Genomic DNA, 16,829 nt, shown 5'->3' on the forward strand with positions numbered 1-16,829 from the left:
AACAGAACAGAGTAGGGTTTACCCCCTTTGAGCTTCTTTTTGGACATCCTGTATACAATCCCCTCAGTCTACTGAAAGATTGATGGGAGGGCAACCTCTCACCCCCCACACAAGATGTGTTGGACTTTGTACTTGGCCTTCGGTCTAGAATGATAAAGTACATGAAACAGTTGATGAAAAACCTAAAGGTTAGTCAGGAGCTGGTAAAGCACTTGCATGACCAGAAGGCCACCGTGACACTTTATTCTCCAGACCAGTGGGTCTGGATTATGGAACCTGTCAAACCCAGTGCCCTTCAGGACAAATGTAATGGGCTTGAAAAAGCAAGTGAGGTAAATTATCTCATTGATATGAAAGGACCTAAACAGATGTGCAGAGTGTTTCACATCAACCTGCTAAAACCCGGTTTTAACCGGGATGATTTGGCCAATGCGGTAGTGACAGATGGAAAGACTGAGGACGAGACCGATCCCCTGTCAGACCCCCTCCCAGACCTCCTGCACACTGAAGGCACAGATGGGTCAGTTGAAGGTGTCAACCTTGCAACTCACCTGTCAGAACAGCAACCGACAGACTGTCGCCATTTATTGGGACAGCTTGCCGGTCTGTTTTCGCTGACTCCTGGTCGCGTAGAGTGATCGGATAGTAAACCGGTGAGCCGTTGAAGAGCAGGATTCAGCAGATGTCAGATAAGGTGAGAGACTCTATTAAGGCGGTAGTTTCCAAGATGCTGTCTCTAGAAGTGATAGAGACATCCCACAGCCACAGGGCAAGCCCAGTGGTACTGTTTCCTAAAAAGACCGGTGGTGGAAAGACTGATATCTGCTTTTGTGTGGACTACAGAGGGTCTCAATTCTGTCACAAAGACAGATGCTCAGCCCATTCCTTGGCCAGACAGGCCCATTGACAATCTTGGCACTGCGAAGTATGTGAGTACATTTGACCTCATGGCAGGGTACTGGCAGGTCGGCTTAACAGACAGTGTGAGAGAGAGGTCAGCATTCTCAACCCCAGAGGGATTTTAGCAGTTCACTTTGATGCCCTTCAGATTGAAAAATGCCCCTGCCACTTTTCAGAGGTTGGTTAACTAGGTTCTGTCTGGGATGGAAACGTCAGTGTCAGCGTAGCCTATTTAGACGTCATTGCTGCGTTCAGATGCACCAGGGAAGATTACTTATCTCATCTGAAACAAGTGCTTCAGGGCTGCAGAATGCAGGTGAAGAGGGATGGGGAAGCATGCGGCCCCTCCTCCTCCTACTAAATTCATGACACGGAAGAAGGCCAGAAAACACTGCAATCGCCCATTCTACGTTGGACGAATTCCGAACCGACCCATGATTGACAAGTAGAATGAGAGTTATCCCCTCAGCCAGCCATACTGACCAAGGAACATACAGGTCCATCCATGCGTGGATGAAGAGCCACAGGCCATGATCAGAGATGCCTGTATGGACAGCTTGGACTAAAACACAAAGAAGCCATGTTAAGCCATGTTACTGACGTCGTTACAGACACCATGACATAGCAGTGTTAGGGCCTCATCACGAGTTTGGCGGTAACACTATTAACACCACATTTAAGGGTCTGCCAAATCACGGGCTTGGCAGATTTACCCCAGCTCTGAGCACGGAGCAAATCCGCTGAGATTCTGCCGATTTGCGGTGATATTACCCTCGGTGGTAATACCGCCTGCGGTAATAGCGCTGAACATTCCCCATTGGCACCAATGTGGACTGGGAAATTCCTGAATGGGCCCAATGGGGAATGGGGACTTACTGTTCCGCCAAACCCGTGATCCGGCGCTAATAGTGCCGGGGTTTGGCGGTAGGCTAATAGCCCCAGCGGTAATACCACCGGGTTAGCGCCCAACTTGTGATGAGGCCCATTAGACATGAAGCACATATGCCATCTGTACTGCAGAACACAAACACACACTCGAATACATAAAGAACACCAGCATACAGTTCTATAGTTAGACGAAAGATATATATACAGACTGTCATTGCTTTTATTATTTTTGCCATTAGCCAAATGCAGCAACGCAGAAACCACAAGGCGCAAGAGATCCTGAGCAGAGCTTGCAGATGCTAAAACACGAGTAATCCTATGGAACTGCAGGAGCAGCTATGGGACCTGACAGAGCCAAGTGTGACCAACCTATATAGAATGTATTATAGTATGCACACTGCGGAAATCGCATTATAAGGTTTTGGAATATTACAGCAGGCCCCAGGCCTCTGAGCAAGAGATGAGCTCAGCTGATTCAGGATGGACAGACAGCAAGACATGTGAGACAGGACCTGCAGCCAAGGTCCAGAGATATGGATGACATTGCAATCCCCAGATGACAAAGGGAAGAGGTGCAGAAAATACGAATAAATCTTCAAAATTTAGAGTTGTATAGCTCAGATTTCTGGCCTCTGAACACATGAAGTTGCCGAAGCAGACAATGGACAGTGATCGACAGTGGGAAAGTGAGCCGCTACCCGCTGAAAACAAGCACAGACAGTGACATTTGTTGCAACGTATGAGGCGCATTCTCATGAGCGAAAGGTGGTACACAGAAGTTATAATGCAGACACATAGCTATTCCCATCACCTTGAAGAGGTGCACAGGGTGCTGTGTGCTAGTTTAAGTCCCAGGCCTGGGATGGAAAGGGGACACAGGCTAATGATGAGACCATTACTCTGCAACAATGTAGAAGAGAAACATCATGGGGACGGGACAGGCCAGTCACCTGAAATGCAAGGGCCGGTAGAATAACATCTATAATGTCCTACATAGGCAATAGAATACTCAATACCCAATCACTTGGCCCAATATGTTTCCTAGAGAGGGGCCCAAGTTGTGACGAAGTGCTGGTGACATTTGGAAGTAAAACCAGCCTGCTAGCTGAGGAAGAGCGAGATGTGCATGAATATGTTCTGTTCCTGTGCTGATCACTGTTGGTTTTGCCTGTAATAAACCGCAGTTTGAACTTGCCGTGTATCCTGGCGGAGGGTGTTGGGCCCTCCAAGTCTGCAGACTTCCAGTGTCCCTCTGGCATACCTGGGGGTCCATCCCCAACACAGGTCTGACTACAAAGGCCATGAAGAGCCACATAGGGCAGGGCATCGTGACTTACCTAGGCCACCTGGTTGGTGGAGGTGAGAAATAACCTTTCGAAGCAAAGGTACAGGCTGTGAAGGAGTGGGACTACCTCCACCACACAGACACAGGTGAGACCCTTTCCAGGTCTCACCGAGTACTACTGGCCATTGATAAAGGGTTTGACCATTGCCATGCCCCTGAATTATGTAACTTGCAAGAAAATGCCAAAGAAGCTAACTTGGACCCCGCCGGTCAAACTTCCTTTCAGGATCTAAAGGATAGATTGTGCAGGGCCCCAGTTCTGAAATTGCCAGACTATGGTCGGGAGTTCATTAACTAGACAGACGTGCATGATTTTGGGATAGGAGCAGTGTTAGTGCAGCTGAACTCTCAATGGACAGAGCAACCTGTCACCTGCATTACGAGGCGATTGACAAAAAGGGAAAGGAACTGGGCAGTTGTTGTAAATGAGGTTTATGATGTTGTGTGGGCAGTCAAGAAGCTGAAACCCTACATCTTTGGGTCGCACTTTACTATCCAAAACGTCCAAACGTCTTTGATGGTTAATGGCCATGCCAGGGGAGAACCCTAAGCTTTTGCGTTGGACCATATCCCTCCAGGGATTAGATATGGACATCCAGCACAAGCCAGGCTCCCAGCATGGAAATGTAGATGGCCTCACCCATTACCTTCGCCTAGATTATGAGCCAGAATCTCGAAGGTGGGGGGCATGTGAGGAACTCTACCATCTAATTAAATAGAATGATGGTGTACCAACCTTAAAATAATGTGTGGGGCTGATCCACATACATTTGCCTATGCTCATAGCATGCCAAACGCATAGACCCATGTGCTCTGGGTGGACACAGCCTACAGGCAGAGTCTCCGCTGTCACATTTAGTTGGGATGTGACAGCCAGAGGTACATGATGCATCTCCAGTTGGGGGAGGACCAAATCCTCCCCGCTCATGGCCAGCCTGATTAACTAACAAAGGCTCTAAGGATCCTCTTTGTTCTTTTGTTGGGACCTGCAGGTGGTGGCAGTGGTTAACATAATCAACATACTAATAGAGTGACTTCAAACAGCCCCACATAAGAACCTGGCTGCAGAGGATAGTAAAGGAGACAGGAAACTCCAGCAACCTTTTGTATGCAACTGTGTCAACCTAAAGCCAACTCCCACCCTCAGTATCAATTGACAGTGAACTGTCATGTCTGGGACAATGTGTTAACAGTAGTCCTCCCTGCCGGGGAACCCCCTTCATGAGGTATGAGGATGTGGTTTCCAGGAGTCATAGAGTCTGGTCTTGCCGCAGCTTCAAAGGAGACCTGCCGCTTTAATCAGGAACCACAGAGAACTCCATAAACCAGAGAGACCCTTTGATCCACAACAGACAGGTAGATGGGTGTGACTTAGTATTACACATGTTCACCCCTTTACCTATCCTGTTGCAGAGCACTCTGGTTATGACCTCATGCATACAGGAGATTGTTGGTGGGGACCCCAGGATTGGTTCATTAAGGTAGGCATAGCTTACACCAATCACTGGGGCCCATGTGGCTTTAAATGAGGGCTGAGCCCCTCTTTTGGCAGATCACCAGAAGCAGAAGGAAGAACACATCATTGAAATGAGAATTGCTAACACGATGAACAAACTCCTAATGGTAGCCCACCAATGTTACTCAGCACCTTTCACAGTAATTCACACATGATAATTCTGTAGCATCAAGTAAACCTCTACCCTCCAATCGAATTGTGCACAGCTTGATAACAACTGTTGGTACCAGGGCAGCTGCACACCTCTACTAGCAACCTTGATATTAAGTTTTATTGAAAGATTCTTGCATTTGGAAAATGCATCACATGTATTTATTTGATATTATCATAACGTCTTATATATTCTGCCACTAACCTGACAATGTATCTTGTCCCTACTTATTTGGGCCCACTGGATTTTACAGTGACACCCGCCTTAATTTACCATCTTAATTCTTATCCTATTCACATACTCCTATCGTCCTCACACTACACAAATCATTCCCTATTTCTTTTTTAGTTTACTATACATTGAATTAAAGATGCATTTCACAAATGTCTGTAAATGTGAACATTTACCTCATGCTAAAAGCCCTAATGATTTCTCCATTCGTTAGCCCAGTGGTTACTTGTACCTCTTATATTTCCGTACTGACCATCCTCTAGTTTCCACTTTCATTCCACTCGTACCTCATTATAGAAACAACAGAACAAAGGTCTTGATAAGAAATGGTAAAAATGGTGAAACCACAAGCATTAGTACGAGGTAGACAAAGGCAAAGGTTTATTGGGAATTATAGTGCAGCCTGCTGTGATATCTACAGGTCACATTTAAGAATCCGCTGGCACAACTAGGGAGCCATCTTGGTCTGAGGGGGCCTCTGATTTCACTAGAACTGAGCAAATTGTGTAAGCTGTTGGTGAGTTAAATTCTCAACCTGTGCTTTTCAAGTTTGAATCGCACAGCAGTGACAACTCAGCCTTTCATCCTTAAAAAGGTTGATACATGGAGTACCATTATTTGGAACATTACAGGACAAAGAAGTGTGAGGAATCTTACATGAAGCACTATATGAAACACACATTATTATTATCCTTATTATTTTGAATGGCTGAGTGGCAGTGGGAGAATGAAAAATAGAAGTTGTCTTTGATGCAAGGAACCTAGTTCCTGTGTCAGCTTACTCACAGTTTAATATGTGCAGGAAGGTGGGATCACATGTTAGAACCTTTAAATCAGAGGCTGTGCATCAGTAGTTCTCCAGATGTTTTAACATATAACTCCCTTTAGCTCTAGGTTCTATAATCAAAGCTAAGAGATAATGGGTGTCGTAGGCCAAAACATCTGGGCAGCTGCTGGTGGCATACTCATGCTGGAAATTATATTACTTCAAAATACCACAAAATCCTCCAAAACCCCCTTAAACATCTCAGCTGTCAGGAATACCTGCTCAGAGCACGGTGCGCACAGATCACGCTTTGTAAAGTCCGGCGGACAAAGCACGACCATTGTGCAAAACAAACACATTTGCAAAGTTAGGAATCATGTACGAGTATTTGGTTCCCGGCGTCTAGGAGTCAGGAAGTGTGTTTTTCATTATAATTGGAAGTTGCCATGAAAGCTATGGGCTCCGTTGTAAAGGGGCGGTAACTCACATCTGGAACTCCGACGTCAGCATCATGTGATCTGCTCTATTCCAGTCCCGCATCGGCACCCGCTTGTTGCTTCTGATTAGCGTTCTTTCTGAATCATTGCCTATTGTTACGTTTCTTGACCAGTCATTTTGCTTCTTGGACCTCCCTATGGATTTGCCCTTACATGTTTTTTTGAACTTCTGACTTCCTGATATTATGAACCCTTGCTACGTCCCTCGACCTGTTTTTCTTGCTCCTTGTGTGTCTAAAGATCAGCTGGTATACGACTCGGACCGGACTTGGTTACTCCTCTTGCCTTACCTCAGTTCCTTCCACTACTTTGCAAACTCTTGGGGGTTAAGCTACCTTTTGCTCTGTTTTGTTTCGCTTGGATCATTTGTGAACTTTCACTTTCCTATCCATTCCATCTTACCTCTGTTCTATCCTCATTCACATGGATACAACTGGAGAAACAGGCCCGCTCCCGTAAACAGCTGGAAATTCAGGCCCACTATTTGCACACACAGACTAGAGACTGTTGGAGATTTTGTGTGCTCTTCAGGCGCCCTTGTGCCGTCGGGGAAGGTTTGGACATTTTAGGCGTCCTTGTGTCTTCGGGAATAGTCTGTTTTGGATTGTCTACCCACCTTTGAACTGCAAACAACCTTGGAACATTTCGAACATTCCATTCTCACGGAACCCTTGGTAAGATCTTTCCTGTTCTTTAGAATACTTTATTTTCTTCCTCTTTGTTCTCCGTATCCTGATCATTCTTTTTTTTTCTTATGACCTTGATACAGAAATTGTAAACTCTCACCGTGCCTTTTGTTCTAACTACTTGTGGAAGTTATTCTGATAATGAGGCACAGGTTAGTGTATAAATTAGTTTCAGTATTCCTTGATAATTGTTATTGCATACAAACACTAACCTAAGTGTTTCCCTTGCAGTGGCCAGAGTCTCGGGGGTATCCAGTCTTTCGATTAATTGACCCCTCTGTATGTTTTATTGCACATCCAGAGGGTTACGTTAGTAGGAAGCATTCTTTTCTTCACTACGAGGGCAACATTTTGGAAGGAGAATTCTGACATCAGCATTCCTGTTCTTTCCACCAACCATGGACCCTCTCTCATCTGAGCTATCTTCAATTCTAGGCTGGCCAATACTGACTGCCCTGTTTACTCCAGATATGTTCTCCAAGTGGACCAGAAAGAGGCCACCAGACACATCTTCACCATGAAACCATATGATCCCACCCCCCTGGCCTTGAAACTACTTGACTCGCTCGCATCATGCCCTGCTTTATCTCAGACCCCCTTTGCTTCACGCAGAGAGATGGCAGCAGCCTTGGCCAGTCCTACCTATAAGCCACAAAGTGCAGGCCTTCGAAGACTCCTTCTCTGCTCCTGACCATATCCAGATTTCATAAACGGCAGGGCACTGGTTATCAGAACAGTTTTCAGGCCCTCGGACTGAATCTTCTGTTTTATCAGATCGGAAAACTTACTTGAGCTTCAGAAGAAAATGGAAAACCAACATGTTCTGGCTTTCATACAGAAACATTTCTTCACACCTAGCCTCTTGCTCTGCTCTCAGTTATTGCACACATATTCCCACTTGCCCCTCTTTAACTGTCCCCACATGTTCCTGGAACAGACTCCCATTCGGCCTCTTGTCATCAGCACTTTGAAGCAACTCTGTGTCTTCGCTTAATTTTTGCAAACAACCAATAAATAAGTACAAACATCTGCAAATAAATTACCAAGAGAAGGCACCCTAATCACCTTAGACATGGCAGAGGGGCGGTCAGGAGATTCCAGTGAATCATCCCCACTACCATGTCATGCACATGATTTAGCCAAAAAACGAAGAAGGTGGGCACCACCGTTAGCAAAGCAATTCTCTAAACAGTATATCAAACAACTTGGCACTTTATGAGGAGGACTACAGGAAAGCTCCCTGCATCTTGGGTAAGATAGCTATGCAAAATAAAAACAGAAAACCTATTTCAGAAAGTTGTGTGCTCACAATCACTGCTGAACCAGCAATGTTCATTACTTAAACTTTGAAGTAATCTATTTGAAATTATAATGTAGTCAGGTGAGCATGTACTCAGACTTTTAATATGCGTTTATCATTCATAGAAAACAGACACAATATATATTTTATCTACCAATGCATTTCGGACCAGTAACCATCGTCAGGGGAAAGTATATGCAATGTACCGCAAACACAACAATATATTGGAGGATATTAATAGATAAAATAAACAACATGACCAAACAAACAAGTGCAACATATACAACAAAGAGGGAAGAAAAGATTGATGACAATTAGAACAGGTTATTATAAAATATATATAGCTTGTTCTATTTTATGTAAATGCCATTCCCTGTGTCCAAGTGTTTTTACTGCAACTAGAGCAGAAAGTTAAGATATCTCTGAAGATATTTTCTACAGAGTATTCACAATGTACCAAAGTGGCAAAAAAAGGTTTGCAATATAGTAGCTAACTTGAGAATCTCCTAAATCAATAAGGATTGTAGATTCTGTTACCTATAAATGAAAAATATGCATACCAACTTGCTATACATGCTTCCCTAATTTTAGAAACATGGGGTATGTAAATAAGTAAGAAAAAGAAAAGCAACAAAGAGGTTGTGTCCCCATTGACATATGTTAAAAAACATGTTAATTATCTGTTCATACTGCCAAACCTATAGTGCCCGCAATGAAACTGCATGTGCGCATTAATGCAATGACATCATGAGTGCACTGACGTCACAGCTGTGTGATGTCCTATGCATAATGACGCCACCAAGCGGTGACATGAAACAATCAGAATTTTCAACAAACTTTATTATTAAGAACGTCAAACTCCATCAAATTGTAACATGGAATATTCAAGATATTAGAAAATTAGACATGAACATGAAATCAACGGGATTACACATTACACTATGGGCCTCATTACACGGATAACGGTAAGGATTTACTGGTACTGGTAAAATACTGGTACCGGTAAATCCTTACCGCCTTACTACGAGGTCCCTTTGTGGGTTGGGGGATTTAACGCCTGCTTTTTGCAGGCGTAAAAATCCAACCCGCAAAGGGACCTCGGAGCTAATTACGGCACCGCAAAATTGCGGTGCCGTAATTAGCGTCTTCCCCATTCCCATAGAGCCCTAGGGGGCAGAAATGGGAATGGGGAAGGGCAATGGTGGAAGGGGGATTTACCGCCCCTCCAACCTTGGAATGGGGCGGTAAATCCCCTTTCCACCAAGGCGGTGCCAGTATTTTACCGGCATGAGCCATGGCGCTAATAGCGCCATGGCTCACCGCCTACCGTGTAATGAGGCCCTATATGTGAAACCATAAGGTAATTCCATATGTACACTAAGGTAAACAATGTACCTATCATGATTCATTATCATCAATGTTCTGTGTTAGAGCTAATAGTAAGGCATGACCATGAGGAGTCAAAGGTTAACATACACACAATTTGCATGACATGTTACTTTCACCTAATTATATATCCATTGATATCAAAAAACCTTTGTGCTATATATATATAAATTGTACCATCCTGGTGTAACAGAATGTGAAACCTATCATTCTGTCCATATCTGGTTCAAACGTATTAAAGGAAACATGAGAAATTACAGTCTTTGTTCATGCCATAAATATATTCAATACCAATATTCAAGGCCACCCCACCAACAAGCTTCAATCAACCGCTATTGTTGGCCGAAACACTACAGTGTCGATCTATGACACAACGTCCTGTTCCATCATTTCTTGAACCAAATGTTGTTGTGTGTTATGTTCTGAAACCCTGAGACCAGCAGCAGTGCAGGGTCACACGCTGTCATCCTTTGTCACAAAAAAATGTATAATTTGTTAAGAGACTGTGTATATATGTAAAGAGATTCCCTCGACATTTTAGAGGGAGGTACTTAACAGTAACCCCACATTGTAAAAACAAAAACTGTCTGTTTCTGTTCCTTGGTTGATCAAGAAGAGAATGTACCAAACAAAGTTATTTTTCCTTTGTTTAAAAAAAAATATATACCCAGTAAAAACGTGCTGCTTGATCTCACACCCTGCTTTTCTTGTATATAAAAAGGGTTTCTTTACATACATATGATTTAGGCCATCTCAAAGTGGTTTACACAATTTGAGAGTATTCTTAAAGACTTGTTGCACAACTGAAAATATAATTTGCGCATAAACAATCGCTTAGTAAATCTAGCTCTAGGTGTCTATGGTATTCTCTCTTTGTAACTCGCTGATATTTCTATAGCTCTTCAAAACTTTGGCCTAACGGCTAAACTCCTGTTCGTTCCACGTTCTCCGGCCACGTGTCCCTTGGACATTTTCCCATCGAGAGCTACCCCCGCCTGCTTCGTTTTAGCTTTCCATTTTTTACGTATGGCTAGTCATTGGTGCAAAAACAGTACAGATAAGCTGAAAATATTGATTGGAGTTCAGTTAGAAGGGAGATGGGATTTGAGGAGGGAGACACTGCTTGTCTGTGTTTGGTTATTTACACAACCAGTGACTGCCCACAGCCATGTTAATTCCTGTGGTCCTTTCCACCTACTATCTGCCCCTCCTCGCCCAAAACACATGCTCATGTGATAACGTTAAGCTACCTTTATCAAGGAGCACCATCAGACTCTGGGGGTCATTACAAGGTTGGCGGTAAGGGGTTAACGGCGCCGGTAAAGGTGCCAGTGCCGTTAACCCCTTACTGCTGCATTACGAGGTCCTTTAACGGGTCCCCCTAAGGGCGGCTGGTTTTACCAGGCGCCCTTAGTGGGAGCCGCTAAAGGACCAGCATGCTAACAACGGGCTCGTTATTAACAGGCCCGTTGTTAGCATGGTCCCCATTCCCATTTACCCTATGGGGGCTTGAATAGGAATGGGGATGGGTTCCCTGAATGGGGACATACCGGGTCCTCCAAGGTTGGAATGGCCCAGTAATTCCCCATTCAGGGAACCCGGACCCGGTATGTGGTAAGGGGGTAGACCTCGTAATGACCCCCTCTGTCTTTTAAGTGTCTGACATGTTATTATAAAGCAGTCTTCAGAGAGTTAATGGCTTAATAGCAGCAATAAGTCAGCTACTGGTGTAGTAAACATGTCTTAAGCAATTGTGCCTTCAGCCTCTTTCTTTATTAGCAGTATGCCTGTCTTTTTATTGACGTCTTGGTAAAAACAAGCATTGGCAAAGCCAACTGTTTTGGCTTGTGTGGAGATAGTAAATAGGCATTTACCAGGCACAGCTACCAAATGCCCGGGTACAATTGTGCAGCTGTTACCATTTTATGGGCAGGAAGTACCATTGTGATAATGCCTGGCAAATGAATTCCCATGACTACACAATAGCCAAAACTCTTGGCTTGCCAATGTTTGTTTCAGCTTCTCTTTCTACCATCCTCCACATTCACTGTGCCATTTTTTTACTGAGAGGAACACAAAAATGGGTCTAAAAAGACATGTTTCACAAAAAGTAATACCGGAAACAGTGCACCCTTTTAAGCAGTGTCCATATTCTCCTGAACAGCTAATTCTTTCACTTCAGAGTCATATGAGAAAATTACGCCAACCTTGTCACCCCTTTGTCTCCCTTCTGTGGAATATCCTCCCTCTCACCCTGCGTTTTGAACAGGACCTCCTTAAATTCCGAAAAAGCCTCAAGACCTTTTTCTTTACCTCTTCCTTCTCCTCCCCTCTTCCTTGCTAACCCCACAGTAGCATGACTGATGTGCACGGGCCTTATGTATCCTTGGGGCCCTGACCCACCACATCTCTCATCCCAGCCGCTATTTACTGCACTTACTTAGGCTCACCCTCCTCATTGGAGGTTGCACTTATATTTTTTCTCCTCCTTTTCTCCTTCTCCATGAGCACCACAGCACCTATCCCTTACCCCCGTCCCATCTGCACTTGCACGTTCTGATCACTCACAAGGCATGATAAGTTTGTCCCCCACCCCCATTATTATTCTTATGGTTTGTTGTACTGTCAATTCAATTATCTATCTTTGTTGTAATACATTGTCCCCCTGTCCCCACCCTGTTGCCCTGTGGGCGCTTAACAGTTTTGCTAATTGTATAAGCCCCTAACAAGTGACAAATAAATAAATAAATGTTCAATGCTGACTGAATAGACAAACGGTTATTTTATGATGATTTCTTGTAATGCCAAATGCCAGTGAAAAACATGAGGATGATTATAAGAATATTATGTACAGTTTGGTTTACAGATATTGTAGTCGTTGACGTGCTATACGTATTATTATTATTATTATTAGGAGCCTGGACGAAGGAGAGGTAGAGAACACCACCCTGTCTCTGAAGCCATGTGCCTGTAAGAATGAAAGCCTTCCTGTGTGTGAGAATTCAGCGGATTCAGCGCTTTCGGGCTGCGCGCGCTGCACGAAGGCGCTTACCAAGTGCCGGACTTCCCACTCCATCCCCAACTCAGGGCATTCCGCATCAGTGATAGCTAACAACCCACAGAGAGATAGAGAAAGAGAGAGAGAGAGAGGGGGGGCAAGGAGGGGAGGGGGTAAATGCGCACTTCAGCAGTTCATGAAAAGACCTTCACTTTGTGAGAAGTTAACAGTCCGCATTCTTCCCCCCTTCCCTGCGCCCAATTCTGCCACCAACCTTTGCCCCCCCCCCCCACTACTGCTGCCCCCACCACTCCCCCCCACAGCTGCAGGCAGCGTTGTATATACCAAGCACGTCTTCCATGCTGGAGCTCTGCCAGCTTTTTACTCCTTGATTCCTTCTTTTTGAAGATGGGAGGGGGAAAGGGAGAAAGGACCCCCGCCCCCAACCGTGTCCAATGAGGTGATCCGCGTTCTCACTTCTGGGGTATAACTGTCACCGCTGATCTGCTCAGAGGCCCAGATTACACTTGATAAGGCCTGACCCTGCTCGGGCCTTCACACTTACGCACTCACTGAAGAGGCCACTGCACACAAAAGTCCCTCAGATGTCCTGCCCATCAATCAGGCGCCCAGCGTGGGGCCTGCCAAGCCGGGCTTCTGGCGACATTAAAAGAGCGAAGAGGAGTCCGTGGCGCTCTTAAAGTTTAAAGCCGGACTGTAATCTATTCAGCGGCCTTTTGTTTCCTGAAAGCATGTTCTCTCGACACATTCTCCGCAGTTACTACTGACGACCAAAGCTGTTTGATTTTATTTTCTTCCAACAAACAACATACATCAAATGAGACGTTTTAGAAAGATGCCGATTATCCCGTATAAGTAATACTCAAGTCATAGCAACTTTTAAGGACTTATACATTACGGTATATAGGTAAATGCCCCTTGGCGTGACTCTCTTGTGCTCTCTTCAGTGTATTTCTTGCTGGCTTTCTGTCATGTTATGTTAATGGGATTTACATAGAAAACTACTGCCATTTGCATGATCCTTGGGCCTGTAGTGGACTGGAGAGAGGTGGGGGTTGTAGTGTAGTAGGGATTCGGGAAAATGCCAGCTAGAGGTGATGTGTTGATGCCATCTATTCTTTGTGAGGCCAGTTTGACCTATAGTTTATGTCTGCTTGTACAAATTTGAAGCACAGACATATAGGACAATTTTATGTGTCCCTGTTTGTAATATATAGCAGCAACTCGATGCCTAAGGGCTGTTTGCACGCTTTATACATTTAAATAAATAAAATGTATGTTTCCGATTAGGCTGAAACACGTGTCTGGGGTTGTTGATGATACTCTTGGTCAGTGGAGAATTGCCTCAGATTTCGTTGCTGGACTTGCCTTTTGGGTGGGAAAAAGACTGAGATGCAAATAGATATTTCTCCTCTGTGAAGAGTGCAGTGAGCTAAAACGGGGTTGTAGACCCTCCTGAGCAGGAGAAATTCCACAGAACAAGGTGTTTGACCCATATTCTTCTCAGTATAGGGGCTCCCACACTCCCTTTCAATTTTGGTGGGAGCCCTTTTCAACCCCCAATTTTTATAAAACACATAGAAAACGAACACCGTTTTGGAGGTGTACCGGTCTTTATTTTGTAGCACACATTTTCCATTCCACTTTTATCATTTCTTTCTTTGCAAAGGACATGTTGGCACTAGAATAAATATGCAAATCATACAGGATGAAAAAACTGCGCTCAAACATTTCTCTATCATTTTGCACAGCAACTGGCACGGCTGTAAGTGAGCAATGAACCATTAGTATTTGGGAGATGAACAGTGAACCAGACATACTTGATCAGTGAGAAACATTGCAGTGTTTCTCAGCTGTCGGTTTCTGGATCTCAGGCTCCAGTGATGTTTGGAGATGTTGGTCAGTGAGTCTTGTCCTTAGGCTGGATTTATGTAGTTTCATATGCGAAAAAATGGCTAAAAATTAAAGTACTGCCAAACATAGATACCACCTTTAATGCTTCCCGTGAAAGATTGGGGAATTGAGCAGTGTTCAGAGACTGATAAAAGGCTAATAGAGGCATCTATCTGTGCTTATTTTTGAAGGCACTACAGCACTGAAGTTCAATCACTTCCAGTTGAAGTTCAGGTGGCACACTGTCAACATCAGCAGAGAAAGGGTTTACAAAAAGTTTAAAAGAGTCTCGCTGTGATTTGAATTGTGTGAAATGAGTCTCAAAAACATTTTTCAGTTCATTCATGACCTTCACATGCCGATACCATCCTACATACTTGTCAGGGGGGAAATCCCCTGCACAAGCGGGCAAGTTTACGAGCATCCCTTTCTCCAGTTGGGCTGTCAAAAGTCTTACTTTTATTTCAGAGGCACGAACTGCCTCACAAACAGATCAGATAGATGTTGGCTTCCTTGCAACTTTAAATTTAAATCATTCAAATGTCAAATGGCGTGTCAGGTGCGACAGAAAAGCAAAGTCAGATACCGGGTCGATATCTTGCATGACCGAAGTGGCCATTCCCTTTTCATCAAGGAATGCTTTCATTTCCTACCGTAAAGCAAAGAATCGCTTCAGAACATTTCCACAACTAAGCCATCGAACATCAGTCTGATATAGCACATCATCATAATCCGCCTTTGCCTCTTCTAAAAACGCCTGAAACAATCTGTGATTTAAAGAGCCTGCACAGATAAAATTAACAGTTTTCACAATGAATTTCAAATGTTTTGCACATAATGCGTCCTGATGTATGATGCAGTGATAATTTTTTTAATGGGCAGCCTTCTCGCCCAAGTTTCTTTTCAAGCAGCCAAAAACACCATTTTGCTCCCCACCATGGCTGGCGCCCCATCAGTAGTCACGCCTACCAGAGTATCCCATGGCAAATTTAAATCATTGATGACCTTTTGAAAGGCATTAAAAATGTCAGCTCCAGCAGTCCTGCCATACAAAGATACCAGGGAAGCCAGTTCCTGAAATACTTTGCATTTGTTATTGACCCCCCTAAACCCCCCTGAATGAAAATTAAGAGTTGGGTTGTGTCACTTGCATCTATGCTCTCATCAAGGGCAGCTGAAAAGAACTTGATATCCTTACACTGCATTTTCAGTTGGCTGTAACAATTGTCAGCAATGTCTACAATACGCCGCTGGATACTCATCCGTGAAAGGGGAACATTTGTAAAAGCATCTTTTTTTTTCTTTACACACTGCCTCGCAAATCTCCACCAGGCAGTCTTTTATGAAATCCCCATCTGTGAAAGGCTGTGCTGACCTTGCAATAGGCTGTGCTACCTTATAACTCGCAAAGGTGGAACATTCAGATTCTTTTTTTTTTCTTGACAAAAACACCCTGTTGCTTAGTCAGCTGTGTTTTTAGCTCCCAAGCCTTCTCAATTCTCGCTTCGCCATGCAAATCCTTATATTGTGTATGTTTCATTTCACAATGACAGCAGATAATATATTCCTTGGGGACTGCTATGCACTCGAGACAAATGAGACACAAGCACATATTAGGTTTGGACTCGATGGAAAAAAAAGTCTCAGTCCACTCATCCTTAAATTGACGGTGCTTCTGGTCAATCTTTCTTTTTGTAACTGCACTGGACATTGGCAGGGACATCTTTGGAGCACAAGCAGTGATGCAATGCACCCTGGGGCCTGTGTACTGAGATGGAGTACCAGCGGTAAAGGGCAGGTTCAATGGTACTTAGGGGAAGATACAAACTCCACTGTTATGCTCCCACTACGACGATCCAAGTCTAGAGTATATACAAATTATATACTTTTTAGACAAGCCTAGAAGCGACAAAAGTACAAGATCAGATAAAGTACATAGCCTTGCCAGCATACCTTTTTAATGCACTTATTGATGGATACTTCCTTCAGGAATAGCGGGCTGCATAGCATATCAAACTGCTATTTTTGAGACTAAGGTGGTGAATGCAGGTATTGGCTGGTCCCACTACAGTAGCCATTAGAAATTGTGGCAGCGCTACGTCGTACAAATCCCACCTTCGAAACAAACATTGAGCCAGAGCACAAAATGTAGAAACTGGCACAAATGCACTGTCGAAAGCCTCAACTTTCTAGAAAAGTCATTTTTGCAAAACTAAAACTGCCTTAAGATGTACATGCCCTGGAAAGTTAG

General features: G+C 44.1%; 1 protein-coding gene across 1 annotated transcript in view; it reads right to left on the reverse strand.

The window, feature by feature from the left end:
• BMPR1B (bone morphogenetic protein receptor type 1B) overlaps positions 1–16,829 on the reverse strand; it is a 492,338-nt gene that overhangs the window by 347,390 nt on the left and 128,119 nt on the right. The window lies entirely within an intron of this gene.

Source organism: Ambystoma mexicanum, chromosome 6q (genome assembly GCF_040938575.1).
Source record: "Ambystoma mexicanum isolate Mex_15411 chromosome 6q, UKY_AmexF1_1, whole genome shotgun sequence".
NCBI classification, from domain to species: Eukaryota; Metazoa; Chordata; class Amphibia; order Caudata; family Ambystomatidae; genus Ambystoma; species Ambystoma mexicanum.